This window comes from Podarcis melisellensis, assembly GCF_964234715.1.
Source record: "Podarcis melisellensis genome assembly, chromosome: 11".
Classification (NCBI taxonomy): domain Eukaryota; kingdom Metazoa; phylum Chordata; class Lepidosauria; order Squamata; family Lacertidae; genus Podarcis; species Podarcis melisellensis.
In genome coordinates this window covers 6,064,498-6,085,187 of record NC_138543.1, presented here as the reverse complement: position 1 = coordinate 6,085,187, position 20,690 = coordinate 6,064,498, and the positions used below count along the sequence as shown (strand labels likewise).

Here is a 20,690-nt window from a genome sequence, read left to right as displayed (position 1 = left end):
TGGGGTGTAGAAAGAGGTGCGTGAACAAATGTTGAAACTATTCCACTGTACAAAGGTAACATTTATGTTTGTTCTCCCACCCATTTTGGCCTCTGGTTCTGCCTGCCATTAGAATGTGGGCCTTGAGGAGGGGCTGCCTAAAAGGGAATGTGGTCACTGGGCTGAAAATGTTTCCTCACTCCTGTTGTAATGAGTCTCTCGTAAATTTTATTTATGAATTATTAATGTGGTTCAGAGAATTCATTTTTGCTAATTTGGTCCTTGAGACACGATACCAGCAAATGTTATGTTGCTCTGAAGGTCTCATGAGTGAAAAAGATGCATTATTGTGGCACAGCTGTGGACAGATAATCCACAACGGGAAGAAGAAAGTGTATACTGTGGTTAAGTCTCTGACTTCATTTGGCTTATCCAAACTTGAAAAAGTTCTTTGTCTTAGGGAAAGTGAGAATTCAAGCACCAGACTTCCAATAATACTTGCATTGAAATTTCTTCCATTCTAGATGACAGGTGCCACAGATTCCATAGCTGATACTGTCAGGTTTGTCCAATATATCAAAAAGGGGCAGCATTTCACTGAGGAGAGAAAAGATCTGTGATCTTGGGTCCTCTTCATAAAAAAGAAGCGGATCCCATCAAAATTGTTATTTGTATCAGGCAAGTGTAGATTTTGTGGTTGGTGGTTTGTGTATTTCTGAAAAGGGAAGTGAAACATGTGACCAAAATTGCAAAAGCATCACTAAAAGGATTATGGTCTTCTGTGCTGCCTTCAAGCTCGATTACGTTATTCAGAACTTAGCTTGAGTGCTGTGTTCACCTTAAGAAAGATATTGGCAAATTGGGGTGAGTCCATAATAGAGTGACAAGGAAGTTCTTGTGAACTTTCTTGTGAGAGGAGGTAGTTTGGCATGTTTAAGCCTGAAGAGGAAATGAGTAAAAGGTGATACACTAGCCATCTTCAAATATTTGAAAAGTTGTCACATAGATGTAGGCGGGGAGGGGGTGTTTCCTGTTTCTCAAGAGTAGGACCAGAGCCAGTGGTTCAAATTACAAGGAATATGAAAACTGTTTCAAACTGCTTAAGAGTGCAGCAGCAGAGTGCTTTAGAAGACAGTGGACTTCCATTCATTAGTGGTTTTACATAAGGGGTGGCTAGAAACCTAACAGGGATGCTGCAGCAGTGGATATCCTGCCTGGGCAGATGACCAATGAGGTTCCTGGTCATGCTGGCTGGAGCCAATGGGAATCATAGGCCAAAATATCTGGTAGGCATCAGGATGAGAAAAGTAAAGGCTGCCTTTGAGCAATGAAGCTTTATTGGAGTTGGGCAATATTGTTTTTGCACGCAAACTACAGTTTTAAACTTGTGTGTACATGACTGATAAGCTGAAAATCAACTCTTATATTTTGAGGGTCAAACTGCTAACCTGGTGCATTCAGATGAGATTTTCTAGACCAGCTTAAAAGGCAGCCCTTCGTAGACTCAAACACAACCATCGACCCAAGAAGTTATTACCAATATATGCAACGACAGTAATAAGACTCTTATACAATCAGCAGTCTAGTAACATGGTGGCATGGGAGTGTATAATAGAAAATTGACTCCCAACAGCTGCAGCTTGCATCTGAAGGACTGTTCGTGTGCATTTGTTTGTTTGTGTAGTCTTTCTGTACACAAAAGATGCAGAATATGTTGAACTGCAACTTCCATTTTTCCTGACTATGGTGGCCAGGGCTGATGAGAGGTGAAGTCCAACAACATCTGGAGGACCATAGGTTCTCCATCTCTCCTCTTATACCTTTGAAGATAAGGACAGCACAGAGCTGTAGGTCCTGCAGAAAAGAGCCATGCTTCCATACCATTGACATTGACTCTACTGCCTTGCTGAGTGAGAAAAGTATCAGGTCAAAAGAGTGCCAGTCTTTGGGCTGCATGTTGCTTTCATTTTGTCCAGTTGGTGGATGGAGAAATGTTTCGCTTGAAGCTCTCAGTGTTTCATTCAACCAAGCATTAAGGAGGCGCTCAACAACTTTTTCCATAACAGTTTATTACATCTTTAAATAATTTGTATTGGATGTACAGGGTAGTTTGTCTGAGCTTTCCTTCAGCAACTAGCTGGCTGGGGATTCCAGGTTTCAGTCATCTGTCTTCCATTAAGTATTTTAATATTGTGGGAAATTAACTTTTAAATCAATAGTCAGAATGAAAAAGAAGAATAATCCCTGTAGCCAGAGCAGAAGATGTCAGTATCTAATTTGTCATCTTCTTCTTCAACCTCCTCCATTTGGTTTTGATTTAGCTCTAGACCACAGAAACCAAAGTCAGCATCCCTGCACAGGAGCTGTTTCAAATTATGCACAGCAAGTTTTTAAGCACATTAGCAACAAGAACAAGCTGTCCTTATACTAACTGGCCCTGCTTTGTTCTTGATTGTGGAAAATCTCACTTTAACTGCCATCTAATTTGCTGCAGATTGCTACCGCACCAGCAGCTGCCTTGGCATACGATGAAACGTAATCAGAAACACAACTTTCCCCACTTATTATTAATGGTTCCAAGTGCAACAACAATAGCTGCAGAGGTTTGGGGTAAATGATCTTACCAACGATCTCAGGAGCCCAGCTTATTTTGCCCAATACAGTCCTTTAATACATGTAAAAAAACCACCCTATTGGGATTTTTTAAGATCATAAATAAGCACTTATATCAGGTGTTTTAACCCCAATCCAAGCACCAACACTGAAGAGGATGGCATCACTTTTCTAGCCCTGGTCAGTGACCACAAAACACACTTGGATCAAATTGCTCCCAGGGCTCAAAGAGATCTGAAACTGATTTAGGCATGAACAAATAGATTACAGTATAAGAAGAACCTTCCTTGCCCAGTGGGGCCCAGGAGTTACCTACTCAGAACTCAAAATAGATGTGCAAAGCCTGCAAGGAGCTGTGTTAATACAGTGGTACCTCGCAAGACGAATGCCTCGTAAGACGAAAAACTCGCAAGACGAAAGAGTTTTTCGTTTTTTGAGTTGCTTCGCAAGATGAATTTCCCTATGGGCTTGCTTCGCAAGACGAAAACGTCTTGCAAGTTTGTTTCCTTTTTTGAGCCTTTTTTGAGGTTTTTGAAGGGTTTGGTGATTTTTGAAGCTTTTCCAAAACTTCTTTTGCAGCCATTTGGTAAGTTAAACTTTTAAAACTTTTTTTGGGGGGGTTGGATTTTGGGTTGGAATCCGTGCTTCGCAAGAGGAAAATTCACAAGACGAAAAAACTCGCAGAACGAATTAATTTCATCTTGCGAGGTACCACTATACAGGAATACAGAAGTAGAGCAACATTTGAGAGGAAAGTAGCTCGGTGCAAATGTGGAAGTGAGTTAGTTATCCATGTTGTGTAGCATGCATATCCTGCTCAACATAGCTCAGTCGGTAAAGCATGAGACTTTCAGGGTGGTGGGTTCATGCCCCACATTGGGCAAAAGGTTCCTGCATGGCAGGGGGTGGACTAGATGACGCTCATGGTCCCTTCCAAGTCTATGATTCTATGAAACACTTTGCCAACAATTAATGAGAAAACAGTTGTTTATGTGGGAAGAGGAAGCAAAGAGGCAGGAGAAGGTGGTGTAAGGAGGAGCAATGCAGAAAGGAGACTAGGGTATGGAGAACATGAGTGTTGCAGCACATACGAGGCACAGCACAACATTTTGTTGTAGGTCCAATTTCTAAAATACAGGTAGCTCGCGTCTTGTGTACACGTAACTTGTGTACATTCAGCTTTACGTGCTTCGCAAAAAAAGTTTTTTAAAACATTACATAGGGAGCAGATAGGAGGTAGGCATCCAGGAAAAAAGACTCTGGTAATCTCACCCACCATTGAACCCAGTGTATTTTGACTATACACAATCATGGCTTTAGGCATTATATCCGGAAAATAACCCATGTAAGCTGAGAGTTACCTGTATACAGGTGCCATCCACTGCCCTTGTTCCATGAGGATTTATGCTTGCACAAAGGAACTTTCCCCCTCCCCAAATATGCTCCAAAGGGCTGGGAGAAACCCCAGAACAGATTTAGAGGTGGGAGGGAGAAGAGGAGAGATGGGGAAAGTTGCATTGTGCTAGTAGAAATGAGTGACAAAATGAGTGATTTAGTGCTACATTTGATACAAGCCATTAGTACATTATATTAAACCCAAAACTATTTCTTTTCTGATTTTTCAAAATTTTTTTAAACACTAGAACTTAGTATGAAACATATTAACTGCTACTTATATACTTTTTCTAAACTATTGGAATAATTGGCAGCTTCAGTGGTGGGATAATGGATGAGGGAAATTTGGTGACTACTGTAGAGGAAGAAATTTACACTAAACAAAAAAAGATTTAGGTCTTCTCAAACAGTTGAGGGTTTGTCATTTTTGGAACAATGGCAATGCTTAGTTCTATTTTGGTAGGAAATAACTGCGAGACAATGTAAGACAGGAAGTTCTGGCTGTTGTTTAAGTATTACTGTATGGCAATTGTTCGTTTCTGTGTTCTATGTAATTGTTGATACAATTTGAAGCAGAAACAGCAGTGCTGGGATTTCTATATTATTATCTTGCCAATATTAAATGCATATCCACAAACTTGTTTTCTGCAAAAAAATCTTTCCAAGATTTTGTAATAAGTGTCCAGCTTAAACCTTGAGTTTTACTCCTTGGTTCTGTATTGGCTTTTATTGTACTGGAAAGGAAACAGCAACATTGTTCTCCTCTGTGGAGCCTGGGAAAGATCTTTCAGGGCAAGCCGTACGGAGAAAGTTGTTTATGCAGGTGGCATGACGTTGGACACGATCTGTTTTGCCATAAAGCTACTCCAAAAACAACTCTGTCCAAATGTAAAATTAAGGCTACAGTTCTGACTGTACTTAATTGGGATTTAAATGTTGCTGAAATTAATACAAGTTGCTTCCAACTAAATATGGTTAGGATCAGGCATTACTTTTCTTTAGAAGGAAAGAGGCCCACTGCATATTCTAACACAACTAAATTTACTGCAGCTGCACTCAGTTTGAAATTGAAACAGAATATGTCCACAGACATACCCTCAAAACCTTGTTTGTACATAAAATATACAGGTTGTATGAAGACATTTTCTTACAAAAGCACACTTCCCATGGTTTGCAAGAAATGAGGGTTTTATGACTGTTGATATATATTCAGTCATCACAATCACTGCACAGAATTCAGCTCACTAAGTGCATTAGTCTCAGTGGTTTTAGTTATACCTACAGTAACTCCATCTAGATTATAAATCAATGGCAGAGATCCAAAGAGTTGCTTGAGGTCAGCTAGGACATGCCCAGTAGAATTATGGATTCCCCAATCCCCTTTGAACGGCAACTTTTGAAAGTTTCAAAAGCAGTTTGCTTTATGTCACAGAGCTTGTTCAAGAAACCATAAGGGCATTCAGAACTTGTTTTGTGAATCTTTGGATTTTGGCCAATACCTTATAATACACAATTATGTATGAAATTGCCTGTTACCCAACCAAAATCTGAGCAAGGTATTTAAAAACATTTTAGAAACCATTTTGTATGTGTGTATGCTTTCTGACAAGCACTAAGATGGAATTGTATATTATTTTGTGGAAGCCCGTAATGTAACTTGCAATCCCACTTTGGTTTTGGAATAATAATTTGTGGCTTTTTCAGCATACTTCTCCAACAGACAAGGGAAACCACATATGATTCTTGGAACTTCATGGTTTTTTCTCTTGATCCTCCCAACAGTTCCCAGAATAGCTCTATATGTCCATAAGTTTTACCAGGGAGGGTAAATGCCAGCTTTGGTGGGATGAGGCTATTTTCAGCAGAAGATTCACACACACCTGCAACTGAGGAGGCCACTTCATGCATCTGATACAGTGGACTGCAGCCCACAAAAGCTTAACGCCGTAATCAATTTGGTGCAGTACCACAAAACTCTTTGCCTTTGCAGCAAGAGACTACCTTCCTCTGGAAAATGTCTTTATCTTCTGCTTCCATTCCCAGGGCTGTCATCCAAGTAAGCAAGGGATAATTGCAGTCTTGAGTCAAAACAGATCCCATATGAGCAAAATAAACCCCTTGTGCAGATGCATACTGGATTTTCCCCCCTACCAAATTATATACAAGGAATACCATATCAGCACCAATTTGTAGTTTCATGTCAATGCAACATCCTGCTATGAAAAGCTAGCTAGACAATTAGGAACATTATAGGAAGATAACTTACGACAGTGGCTCCCAAACTCCCATCCACCATGGACCACTTGAAAATTGTCAAGAGTCTTGGAGGGCCAAGACTTAATGATTTTACTGCCTGTTGTAGCAATTGTAATGGGTAAATGCTGTATGGTTTTTAATTATATATTTAGTAGTGCTTTTATTTTTTAATATTGTATTTTTTTGCTTTACAATTTGAATTCCATAAAATACAATATTGAACACAATCATGCATAAATACCATACAAGAAATAAAAGAAGCAATAAAAATTAAGAGAAGCACTGAAAAAATCAACATGAACATTTAATATGCTGAACCCACTGTTGACAGCCACTGTTCTTAACAGGCAAACCATGAAACCCACAGTTTTGGAACTGGCCTTATGCCAAGTCAGACCGAAGATCCACCTAGCTTGTTTGTGTCTGCACTGATAGGCAGTAAATCTCTGTGGTTTCAGAAGAGAGGTTTTCCCCCACCATCCCTGTCTGGAGAAACCAACCTTTGGTGTGTGAGACTTTACCACAAAGCTATGGGTCTTTTCCAAAGGAAATTGATAACTGCTTACCAAGCTAATTTTACACTAGGGATTATAGGCAATAATCCTCATAAACTTCATTAATGGTCTATAGCTGATCATTATGTGCTGAGGTAAGAGAGGGGAAGAGATCAGGGTCCTCTTCCCTCCTGAAGACTAATCCTCTTCAACAAGATTCTCAGGGTGCACTTATTATATATTATATTAAACTCATCTACTCAATACTTCGTTGTTGTCTTCAGGGTTACACAATTGAAATGGAACTCTTACAATTTCTATGTTTAGGTCTTCAGCTCCAGTCAGCACAGCCATTCTGGTTTGGTCTTATGGGAGTTGTAGCCCAAAACATCTGGAGACCACCAGATTACAAAATGCTGCTCTATAATATACTTGCATGGAAGTATATGTTGCTGAAAGTATTGGCTTAGCCATTGACTTATAAATAGGCAATTAACTGAGAGGTCCACACAAACCCTATTGTGTATATCCCTAACTACCACCCCCCCACACTGTAATTGTGTCAGTTCTGTGAAGTGCTCTTAAATTATTATTATTATTATTATTATTATTATTATTATTTATCATTTATCATTTATACCCCGCCCATCTGGCTGGGTCCTCCCAGCCACTCTGGGCGGCTTCCAACAATTGACCTATTATACATTAAACCCTAACCTATTATACATTAAAAGCTTCCCTAAACAGGGCTGCCTTTAAAAGTTTGATAGTTATTTTTCTCTTTGACATCTTATGTGTATGATGAGGCCAGGATTCCCCCCACCCCCAATAGAAGGGCCCATATGCATGTATCTACTTGCATATAGAGCCACTTCACATGCCCAATGAACCCAAATCCAGCAGAAATAATTAACAATATGTATTTGTTTGTTTGTTTGTTGTTGTTGTTTAATCATTTAGTTGTGTCCGACTCTTCGTGACCCCATGAACCAGAGCACTCCAGGCCCTCCATCTTTCCCAACATCAGGGTCTTTTCCAGGGAGTCTTCTCTTCTCATGAGGTGGCCAAAGTATTGAAGCCTCAGCTTCAGGATCTGTCCTTCCAGTCAGCACTCAGGGCTGCTTTCCTTCAGAATGGATAAGTTTGATCTTCTTGCAGTCCATGGGACTCTCAAGAGTCTCCTCCAGACCATAATTCAAAAGCATCAATTCTTCGGCGATCAGCCTCACTTCCATACATCACTATTGGGAAAACCATAGGTTTAACTATATAGATGTTTGTTGGCATGTACCGTATTTTTTGCTCTATAAGACTCACTTTTCCCCTCCTAAAAAGTAAGGGGAAATGTGTGTACGTCTTATGGAGCAAATGCAGGCTGCGCAGCTATCCCAGAAGCCAGAACAGCAAGAGGGATTGCTGCTTTCACTGCGCAGCGATCCCTCTTGCTGTTCTGGCTTCTGAGATTCAGAATATATTTTTTTCTTGTTTTCCTCCTCCAAAAACTTGTGGTCCGGTGCGTCTTATAGAGCTCAAAATACGGTATTTATTAAGGTAAAGGTAAAGGTACCCCTGCCCGTACGGGCCAGTCTTGACAGACTCTGGGGTTGTGCGCCCATCTCACTTAAGAGGCCAGGTGACATCGCTGCTCTGGTGAGCCAGAGCCGCACACGGAAACGCCGTTTACCTTCCCGCTGGTAAGCGGTTCCTATTTATCTACTTGCACCCGGAGGTGCTTTCGAACTGCTAGGTTGGCAGGCGCTGGGACCGAGCAGCGGGAGCGCACCCCGCCGCAGGGATTCGAACCGCCGACCTTTCGATCGGCAAGTCCTAGGCGCTGAGGCTTTAACCCACAGCGCCACCTGCGTCCCTATGGTATTTATTAGTGTGCCACAATACCTCAAGGACTACCTCTCCCCAAATAAACTGAACCATAGCCTGTGATGATAATCTGAGGCCCTTCTTCATGGGCCTCCTCCATGTAAGGTCCGGAGGGTGGCAAAAATGAGAATGGGCCTTTTCTGCAGTGGCTCCCTGTTTGGGGAATGCTCTCCCTGGGGAGGGTTCCCTGGCATCTTCATTATACATCTTTAGGAGCCAGGCAAAAATGTTCTTCCTCAGCCAGGCCTTGGGCTGATTAATATTCTACGGCCTTTTAAAAGTGTTTATGGAAGAGGGGATTTTTGTTTTTCCCAGGTTTAAATATTTGTTTTGTGCTTTTATCCTGTATTTTTTATCCTGTGAACTGCCCTGAGGTCTTTGAATGAATGGAAGTATATAAATTATTATTATTACCAGCAGACTGTGGATCGTGAAGCCAGGAGAGATTTCTCAATCCAGTACCTGCTCTGCCCAAGTGCTAAGGACTTTGTGTGCATGCTTATTTCCACCTGCCCATATATACTAGAAGGAAAGGAGCTAATCTTAAGTTCTACCTTTACTGCATGCATTCCAGCATTGGCTGTCGCTGCCTGTGGATAAGTTCAGCAAACCATCTACAGTCCAGGCAAGCAAAGACGAATGCAATGTAACCTACAGCAACCCTACACTGGATAAATGTGGAAGCACCTCTGTACAAACAGGAATATCAATTTATATAAGTGACAATGAGTAATTGTGTAGAGCAGGCATGGCCAAACTTGGCCCTCTAGCTGTTTTGGGAATACAACTCCCATCATCCCTAGCTAACAGGACCAATGGTCAGGGATGATGGAAATTGTAGTCCCAAAACAGCTGGAGGGCCAAGTTTGGCCAGGCCTGGTGTAGAGCATGACACTAGTTGCACGCAACCACGTATTGTGTTTGATCATTTCTGGATCCAGGCTATTGTCTTCCAGGGTTATTTAAACAATATGAGGATTAATGTATTCAACATTACAGTGTCGCATGTGCAGGCCTACTCAAAAGTAAGTCCCATTAACTTCAAACCGCCAGGTCAGTTTGACTAGGTTTACAGCCTTAATGCTTAAATATAAAGCTAGCAGAATCTCTAAGAGTGCTACTCTCTCACTGATGGTTTCAGTCTTGTAAGATTTTTCTGTAGGTATATGAGGAAATGCTCCCCCCTTTTTTTTGCCAGAGCTTTTAGTACAAATAAAGGTGTGATGGTCTATTCAGCTTGGGAAATGAAATTTCTCAGCATCAGTTGATGGGGCCCAAAGGTAAAATAGAAAGAAAGCTGTGTTTTATAGTTGTTCGCGATAAACAACATAAATTATTATGATTAAAATGATAATTGCTGCATTACTGTGGGGAGTAGGGGAAGCTTTAGAAGTCAGCTTGGGGAAAAAAACACGATGAATAAATATGCAGCCATTCCAAGAAAACAGTATTTGTATAAATGTAGCATTAGGGTACAAATAATATGTACTGCAGGGGAGAACTTTGTTTTAATTTTCTATTTTGAACAAGTGGCACACTCAATAAACCAGTCAGCAAATTTGCTTTGCTGCTGTCGTTGTCAGGATACTGTAACAAGCAGATGGAGAGTTTAATGTAATTTGGTTAACTAATTTTAGCAGGTTTGGCTTTGAGCATTAACTTATTTTTACATTCTGTTTCTGCTATATTTGCAGGAGGTTGGCGTACATGAATAAAAATGAGAAGCTCTGCACACACTACAGCTGGTTTGATAATGCTGTTGGTGGTACACCATATAAGTCCAGTTGGAAAATTACCTTTCTGTTCCACAAAGAAACTTCTGCCTTGATTTCTGTTTGTGCAAGACTCAGAGGTTACAGCAAGACATCTTTGGTGCTGAAAAGGTTCAAAATAATTTGAGGTATGTACACGCTCTTCAGTGCGCACACAAATTACATCATTTCCATTAATTTCCAGAACTGAAATGAATGGAAATGAACTAATTTCAGTGTATCTACTCTGGGTATCAAACTAAGTTTAATACAAACCAAAGACCGTCCATGGGCTAAAAAGCAAAATGGTTTGGGGGCAGGTTATTTGAAGGATTGCTTGCAGCAATATGAACCTGTCTGCGCCTTAAGGTCAGCCTCACTCAGAGGCCCTGCACACAGCCCACAATAAAGATCAATGATATTGTCAGGCACTAGAGGCAGGGTCTTCTTGTTGGTGGCCTCATATTTGTGGAAGGTATGTAAATATTTGGCTCCATCATTAACGGCTTGAAAGTTAATTATTTTTATCTGTGTTTAGCTGTGCTGTCAAGCTGAGACTCATTACTGAGTACTCAACTTGCTGCTGGTTTAAATGGGTTTCTGCATCAATATTTCACTCTGGTTTTATATTGGTTCCTTTTTGCTTAATTGTTTTACATTGCTTTTTATTTTTTTAGTTGTGTTATTTTATTCCTCTAATTTGTAGGCCATGCTTCATCACTTCAACATCAGGTCTCTGTGTTCCAGTGGAACCCTGTTTGTGCTGAGGTTCCCAGTTGTGCAAAGTGCTCCTAAGCACATCCAACTGTACAGGTTCAGGGCCCTTTTACACTAATACTAAATGTGTGCAAGCTGGAGCATAGCTAATGGTCATGTGTATATCAGGCATGCGCAGTCCCTTTCCCCGTTAGTGAGCTGTTCTAGATCGTCACAATCCCAGGCTAATTAGTAGTATAGTACTGTTTGGGATTTAGATACTGGGTGGCCAGTGTCACAAATAGAGAATTTGCAACACCGGAAGGGAGGACAAAGGTGGGCATTGATTTATATAACATTTGCATATGGTGATTTTAGATTTGTGCTGAAAATCTTGAAATGATTACTATTGAAAGACAATAATCTCACCATATTGGGAAGACACCTGATGATTTATGGGCCTGCTCAAGTTTCCTGAACAGTTGCTGGTAACCATTGATGGGAGATAAACATTTTAAGGAAATAAAATATCACACCACAACTCTTGAGTAACTGATGTTGTTTGTATATAAGTAATTCTTTTAATTGCTTCTGTTTTTATATATGCAACTGTTTTACTTTTTATTGTATTGTGAAATTGCTTTGGGCTGCTCCATGGGAAGTGATTCATAAAATGAAATGAATAATAATATAATATGGAGAAGATACTAGCAGTGAAAACTTTGCAATTTCCTCATCCTGCCCCCACCCCGAACATGGAATTAAAAGTAGCAATGAGTAACAATGGACCATTGGGTCACGGTTCTGGAGGCGCGGTGGTAAACAGCTTTTACATGCTATGCCACCACTGTTGATAATGTACCATACATTTTGCCCCAGAAAGTCTGGCTAATTATTTTAAAGGACGATACTAGAAGTCAAGGTCTAATAGATATGGCAATTGAACTCTGCCAGACTTGCAAGATGCATTATTGATTATGCATGCACCCAGGATCTTCCAGTCTGCACATCAGTGAGGGTTTGTACTAAGTAACCTAACAACAGCTTCACATCTCTGCCGAATCCATTTAAAGCAGAAGCCGCTTATTCCAGCAATTAAAAATTTAGGTCATAGGGTTACCAAGATGAAAGGTATTTATTTAGTGCAGTGCTTTAAGACCTCTATTAAATATGGCATTCTCACAGTGACCCCTAGATTTAATTCATTAGCTAAGATAAGATCAGGACATTTTTATAGGACGATGTTTTCCCCACACATCAGTGTGCTAGATATTATGAACAAAAAAATGGAATAGCAAAAGAAATAAAGTGCTATTAGCAGCTTTCGAGCTGGGAAAAATGCCAGATTAGAGGGCACTAATGTCAATGGTTTATAAAAGAAAGAAGCCTCTACATTCATGTAAGCTATCTGTAACTTAATTTTATTAGAAATTCTTCCACTCAGGCTAAAGGATTCTCTGGCTAGGGAAGTGGTGGCACTAAAAAGAATCTCTGTAGCCATTAAATATCAGCAAGCTCTACCGTTGCACTGGTGTTGATCCATCACATTTTGAAACTGTTCCAAGAAATGTCACTTTTTTTTTTAGGAAGAAAGGTATTTCTAAGAAGGAGCTACCTCTGCCAGTGAGTGAATGATTCTGCTGAAAATGCTTTTCCTGGAAGATGCCACTCCTCTTCCCAAACTGCTTAAATTACTAATCACTTTGACTTCCTCAGCTGTACTTTTTCCATTGCACCTCCCTATTATTGCCATTTATCCTAGACCACAATGCATTTAACTATAGACAATTCACCTATGGTTTGATTCTGTGAGCTACGGTAACCTGTACAGCAGAAAATGTTTCCTTGGCTTCTGTTTCTTGGCCAAGATTTGCTCCTTAGCCAAGACATTCTGGGACAAGCTGATGATACTAGTCTGATCAACATTAGCATTATTTTATGGTACTGCAGCCTATTTCTTGCTCATCAGTAAGGATGAGAGGATCTGCTCATTTTGGTTTTTCTCTGTTTCTCATCTTAAGGTCAGTTCTCCACATTTTCACATCAGTTTGCAATTTTTAAAAACGTCCTCATGAAAATTCATCAGGATATTAATATGAGTTTCTTATGTTTTGTATGTTATTTGGTCTAATTATACATTTTTGCAAAGGAATTTCCCGTAATATAATGCATTTTTGTATGTTGTTTTCACTAATTTATGCATTTTTATGCCAACTTTATCCCAGTATATGCATTTTTGTAGACAAAATGCTAGAAAAGTGCATTGAAAATTTCGGAGAAGTGCAAATTTTAAAGGATTACTGTTTTAGTTCTCGTATTGCTTGGGGAAATGTGAATTAGATAGACTGTTCTTTAAAAGCAAACATGAGTCACATGGTCCCAACATGTAGTAATGCTACTAGTTCTAGCCCTTTAGCGCTTGGGTTTTTTTGGTCTCATTTTATTTATTTTATTGTCCTTGCGCTGTTGTGATTTTCATGTGAACCAACCATGTGCTATAATAACTATGGCATATTGTTATGAGTGGGAATGAGTCTGTGGGAATGAAGTTTGATCCTCCATTTTATTGTCAACAACTGGATAGCCACCTAGCAGGAGGGTTCTTTCCCTGAAACCTTCATTTTTCAAAATGGAGCTGGAGGGATATCGGTGATTTCTTCCTTCCTTGTTTGGGCATGTGTGTCCCCTTTAAAATGCATCCTATTCTGCACAGTTCTGTATGGTCATACATCACACATTGAAAATACTGCCTGCTCTGCAAATTGTGGTGAGTCGCGATTAATGTGCAACAGTCTTTGACCATGCATCATCTAGTTGGTTCAGTTGCAAGAAGTGAGTAAAAGAACACTGTAACACACCACTCTCTGTCCAACTCCAATCAATACCCTACTATTAAGCAAAAGGCAGAGATTTCAATTAGCTTTATTTAATGTGTATTTACTATATAATAGTTATGTGTTCAGCTTTAAGAAAAAAGGGGGCAAAGGCACACTAACTTTATATGCAAATGACTGCACAGGTGGGCATGTTGTTGTTGCTTAGTCATTTAGTCATGTCCGACTCTTCGTGACCCCATTGACCAGAGCACGCCAGGCACTCCTGTTTTCCACTGCCTCCTGCAGTTTGGTCAAACTCATGCTGGTAGCTTCAAGAACACTGTCCAACCATCTCGTCCTCTGTCATCCCCTTCTCCTTGGGCCCTCCATCTTTCCCAACATCCGAGTCTTTTCCAGGGAGTCTTCTCTTCTCATGAGGTGGCCAAAGTCTTGGAGCCTCAGCTTCAGGATCTGTCCTTCCAGTGAGCACTCAGGGCTGATTTCCTTAAGAATGGAGAGGTTTGATCTTCTTGCAGTCCATGGGACTCTCAAGAGTCTCCTCCAGCACCATAATTCAAAAGCATCAATTCAGGTGGGCATATGTTTACCTAAATCAAAGAAAGGAATTGACCTTTCAAACATCCCCCCACCAGCAGCCCAATTTGCAACTAATTACAGGGATGTGTAGCACAGCATTGCAAGATCAAGAAAGATAAGACAACACATATGATTTAAGAACCTCCCACTCTTTACTGCATTTCCCAATGGCATGCAGTATGAAACTGCATTATAAACAAGGAGATACAGCAGGCATAGGCAAACTCGGCGCTCCAGATGTTTTGAGACTTCAACTCCCATCATCCCTGACCACTGGTCCTGTTAGCTAAGGATGATGGGAGTCGTCCCAAAACATCTGGAGGGCCGAGTTTGCCTATGCCTGAGATACAGTATTGTAGCTCCCCGGAGCAGCAATTGCATTTGAGGAAAATACCGGCACAGCAATGTTTCACAAATGAAGGAGGCTTTGGTGTGGCTTGCACCATAGTCTATAGCTCATTCTCAGTGGTGTCCATGTTTAGGACATTTTGAATTTTGTTCAGTGAAAGCCAGTGCAGATGATCCTCTTATGCAATCAAATAATGTGTGAGAGGGCCCCATCTCCCACCAACACACCAGGCACTTATGTTCCCCACCACCCATGCAGTCAATGCACATGAGAAGGGGCTCTATCCACATAGCTGATTGGCTCAGGATCCCCTCTGTGTGGAGGAGCTTTGCACATGTGCATTACTATACATGTGGAGACCCTTCTCATGCACACCAAATGGATGAACTGTGGGAGGGTGTGGCTGCCAGACACATCAGTGATATGGGCTGTGTTAAGCCATATGGTCCCATAATTTTTCACCTCTTCATGTGTCCTTTATAATAGCAACAATTAAATTACTCTAATGAATTGACTCCTATGTGTGAGACTCTGTGAATCTCCTTTAGGTGAAGGAAATCACCAGATTGGCTTCATTTAGGTATAACACTAAACTATGGCTTTGCAATATGTGAATGAGCCTCAGGCATGTCAACTGGCCTCATTATATCCCAAACCAGACAAACTGTGGTCAGTCTTAATTATGGTTTAGGGATGCAAGCCAGCTTCAAACTATGGTTTGTCTTGGCTTATTTTCTTAAACCATAGCGAAGATTAACAACAGTTCTAGCTTGGGTCAAAATAATAACTTGTGGTTAAATTGAAAGCTTCCAGTTGCTTCCTCACAGCTATGCTGGAAAAGAAAGTCCGTTTTTACTGAATTTCAGACTGTGAGACTCAATGATATTTGATGTAGATCTGCACATACTTACTCTTTCCAGTTTTATGGACCTCACTGTAAGCTGCTGGAGAGGTTCCATGGCTGACATAGCATAGAATGAGCACATAACTATTCATTTATAGCAAAACCTCAGCTGGTTGTCACTATTTTAGTGCAGCATCTGAATCAGAAATTTAAATAATTTCAGTATGAACTATATTGGGGCAGGAGTAAATAATATTCTTGTTTATGAATCTGGGCCATCCTCGGCTGTAATTTTATTCTGCTTTTCATACCTTGCCCAAGACCCATCTTGAATCTACTGTAATAGCAAGACAGGAATCAGAGCATCAAAACATAGGCATCCCAGCATATTTTAGCAGGCTGGCTGAGGGTAAGAGCAGGAAAAACCAGAAAGGAAAACAGGCTTCAGAAATGACAGGCGTGATGTAATGCTGAAATTATAACGATTTGAAGTAGGCTCTGGGCGAATGAATCATGCAGCACGTGTGTGGCAACTGTTGTGGTCGCATTTGCCTAGACTGAGGCTCCGTGTGAAAAGATGAGTTTCCCTAAGCAGCAAAGGGAGCTGAATGAATGGAAGCCAAAAAATCAGTTTGCCATTTAAGTTCAGGAAGTAAACTACAGTTTGCATAATGTATTAGCAAGCACTGCGATACATTAGCAAAAATGAAAAGTGAGTGGCTATATACTTCTGGGAGGGAAAGAAATATATTTGTTGCTAAACATGCTGCTTAAATTTCAGGTGCTAGGAGGATTCAGAGAATTCCCTTGTCAGCACTTATTCGTGCCAGTATCACACACTAAATTGTGCTCTGATCTTTTCACTAAGGACGGTTCCCGTCTTCCAAGTCTGGGTGCGTAAGGGGTTTGCACCCTCACCCCCAATATTATTAAAAAGGATGTTGCATTTTAATATTCGTTTTAGAAAAAAAACAAAAATCCTTTCCACACGGCACTTATTTTCTCCCCATTGTCAATAGTGCAGGCTTAGGATGATGTATTAACATTCATTTGAAAATTTGATTATGAATTGAATACCATGAAGATCAGTGGACAAATCCCAGGCAAGGAGGTGCAAGGCTCAACCCACCACTCTCTCCCACACCCACCGCTGAAGACAATTGTCTCAACTTGCCTCATGAATGATCCAACCATGATGGGCAGCAAGACCTGAATCACCATTGCAAAATGACTTTATACCAGGCAGAGACAGTTCCTAAGATGTGGCACGTGTAATTAGAGAAATGGAAAAGATGCACCAGGCATGGTGTGTGTGTGTGTGTGTGTGTGTACACCCACAGAGAGCTCTCATGCACACAAATGTATAATTTTATCTTAAATAGAGGAACAGATGCAGGCGGGCAGGCAGGCAACATTATGCTGTCAGTTTCTAAGTGATACATATTGAATTAATTTAATAGACAATAGTGTGTCCTAATGTTTGAAGCCAACAAAATTCTTTTCTGTCTCCCAAATGTTTGATAAAAACTTTTTTGTGGTTAATTTCTAGCTCTTGGCTGCATTTCCTGCTAATTTCAAACATATGTCATATACAAAATATGTTAATTTTCAAAGCTCAAATCTGGCAGGAGGTGATTGTAAAGCTGGCATAGAGAAGGCTGGGACAAACAAAGAGAAGAGCTGAAAGTTGGCAGGATTCATTAACATACTGTATCTTTTTCAACCATTTCCATATACAGGAATGATGATGGGAAGGTAAATGGCCTGTGATAAAATTTCAGTGCTCCAAACGAAAAGCTCCTTGAATTTATGCAGTTACTGCAATTTACTTTTACACTACAAAAACTTACGAGTAATCAAAAACAGGAGGAGGAGGAAGAAGAAATCCACTGAAATTTCTAACAACCTAATCTTGGCAGTAAACAGAGTTTTCCTTTTTAGTTGGAGAGGAACATGAGCAACCATTTTAATGAGTTTTCCAGAGATTGTGGGCAGTTTCTCACGCCACAAAGATACCCGAGTACAATGTCTATGTGTTTTGCATTGGGTGTGAAGGGCATGGGCATGTGTAAATCACCTTTTTTAAAAGCATGGAAATGTGAGCCGGTTCCTTTCCTAATTGCCACATATGTAGAATCTTAAAGAGATCTTATACAGTGGTACCTCAGGTTAAGAACTTAATTCGTTCTGGAGGTCCGTTCTTAACATGAAACTGTTCTTAACCTGAAGGGCCACTTTAGCTAATGGGGCCTCCTGCCGCCACCACACAATTTCTGTTCTCATCCTGAAGCAAAGTTCTTAACTCGAGGTACTATTTCTGGGTTAGGGGAGTCTGTAACCTGAAGCATCTGTAACCCGAAGTGTCTGCAACCCGAGGTACCACTGTAGATGGTTTACCACCACCCCACACCCTAGTCCTTGACAAGGCAGCAACATATATGTAGTGCCAAAATGGCTCTTGAAAAAGTGTGACTAAACACGTTGCCAATTCATGCCTGGGGTGGCCGTGCTTACCTAGGCCTGCTTTTTACCATTGGCACAACTGAAAGTGAGAAATGTTTAAAGTCTTTTAATAGGGATCTCATTACAAATGTGCACGACACCACCTGAAAACTGCATCTTGTCAACAATTGTTTCATAAGTGACATGAAATGAGTTGCAGGAATTCTGCTTTGAACAGTCTTTCTCCACCTGGAATGCTCCATATATTTTGGACTCCCAGGTCCCCATTATTCCCACCCAGCATTGCCATTGGTCAGGATTGATGTCAGTCATAGTCCGGAAACACCAGGCGGTTGGGAAGGACACCAGACTGGGGAAAGCTGTCCTAAAATAACTTGGCTGTTATTATGCAAAGGGGCAGTCAGTTGTCATCATTTTGAAACAATGTTCTGTATGTTGACAGGCCAAGTAAAATGTATTCTAGGGAACAAATTTTGAGTATACCAATCTCTGCTACTTTTACAGAGAAAATATTAAGGTGTCTACTTTGTCTCCCATTATTGTAATAACGTCTTCTTTTTTATGTCCCATCCTGTAACATACACACTTGGTTTTATGTCCTTAACATTGTTCACGTCCTTAATTGTCATGTTGCATCAGCACCTTAATCCTATTGGACATGGGAATACCAGTTACCATAGGAACAAATTCATTTTCAGTGAACGAGCAGTGACAAACAACAAGTTTTACTGCCTACCATTATGGTTTCTTCCAAATACAGATTGGCAAGTTTTCTCCTGATTCATGATTTATACTTTAGCCTTGCCAAGCCAAACAAAATAAGCCAAAATAGCTCAGGGGGATGGATGTTGGATATACTTTGCTGTCCAAGGCACCACAATAGATATTTTTTGGGGAATGGCCCAAATTTGAAAGGGTCTTGGCAAAGGTTCTCGTATTGTACTTTGTGTGAATGGTGCTAGATGAGTTTGAAACAGCCCGACAATTAGGTTTAGTGGGAATTAATCCACAGAATGTGTTGGCAGTCATTGGAAATGTGGACCTAATTCCAATTTCTTTTTTTATGCATATGCAAGGAAAGTGCATTTTAACAGGCTACACTCCTCATTCATCTAAGAAGCTACCAATGCCAAATGTATAGTTGCCAGACCACAGTTTCAAATATACAGGATATGGTGAGGGCAAAGCCTCTGATCAAGAGGGCCACACAATTTGTTGAGCATATGCAATTGAGTTTTTGAGTCATTGCTGACCAAAATAAGCCTAACTGACAGGCTATCTCAGGAGCTTGAGAAAGCAGCCTCCAATGGACAAGAACCAGTGGGGGCTGGTTCATAAGGGCAAATGGGGCACTGTGCACCAACCTCAGCCTGCCCTCAGCCAGTCCCCACATGTCTGCCTTCTTACTTACAACCAATTGGGAGGTGGCTCTGCCTATCATTGGTTCTGCCTCCACCCACCATTGGTCTCTCTGCCTTCTGCCCTGCCAGTCTCAGTGGGCACCAGCCACCATGGTCAAGAACCTGCGGCCAGAAAGCCGGAGAAAGTGTGTCCTTGCAAAGCCTGGGTCACAGCCAACATGTCTACATGTCTACAACCTCATGAAGCTGTAGTGTGTTCGGAAACAAAATGCTTTCATTATAGTTCACAACATTATGATGCTAAGGAACAGTGGTGTGGAAATGTTAGACTCATGGTAAATCAGTGACTAGTAACCCAGCATCTGCCAGTTGCTTGGATTTTTCTACAAATTCTTGACTCGGATGACATTGATATGATCCAGCAAGCCATTCTCGGGAATCATTTAAAACAGATAATTTATGTCTTATCTGTTAAGAAATCCTGAGGAGGCACTCTTGTTTTGTTCATCTAAATGCATTGATGGACCACAGGACTCCAGGAAAAAAGGAGAGAAATCACAAGATTGATTTCAGAGCTCCCTGTTCTGGAATAAGGGGCAGCTCCTTAAATAAATAGAAAAATGTATTCTAGGTTTGTGTATTTGGATATATAAGAGCATCAGCTACTGTATGACCTGTTCATGATCCTCCCTTCTTTCTCTTTCTTTCTTTACATAATGACATTGTACAGCTTTACTGATCAAAGTCTTCATGCAACAACTACAGTAAAGCACTATTGCTGTTTGTTGCTACTGAACCAAACAACTGTTTCATAGTGTGTCTCAAAGTTGTTCCTTCCCAGGCCCAGTTTTCTGTGAGTGCAAAGTTCTGAGTTCTTGCGTCTACAGTTAAGCAGACTAAAAAAGTATAGATTATAGCCATACTTTGGGATGAATATACTTCAGCTTAAATATTTTCGGATTGCGCTCTGCAGCGACCCAGAAGTAACGGAGTGCATTAATTCTGGGTTTCGCCGCTTGTGCATGCGCAGACACTCAAAATGACATCACGCGCATGCGTGGAAGTGGCGAAACGCGACCCGTGCATGCGCAGATGTGCAGTCGCATCTTATGTTCGCTTCAGGATGCGAATGGGGCTCCGGAACGGATCCCGTTCGCATCCAGAGGTACCAATGTATTCTGTTTTGCCAGGGTATAAC

At 40.8% G+C, this 20,690-nt stretch overlaps 1 long non-coding RNA gene across 2 annotated transcripts; it reads left to right on the top strand.

The window, feature by feature from the left end:
- Positions 1-1,876: 1,876 nt before the first annotated feature.
- LOC309380764 lies at positions 1,877-12,942 on the top strand. 2 transcript variants are annotated; one of them, XR_014173120.1, is made up of 3 exons: positions 1,877-1,905; positions 10,310-10,515; positions 12,649-12,942. It is a non-coding gene; the product is annotated as an uncharacterized lncRNA (long non-coding RNA). The 2 variants fall into 2 exon arrangements; XR_014173121.1 differs by lacking the exon at positions 12,649-12,942 and adding an exon at positions 11,073-11,506.
- Positions 12,943-20,690: the final 7,748 nt, after the last annotated feature.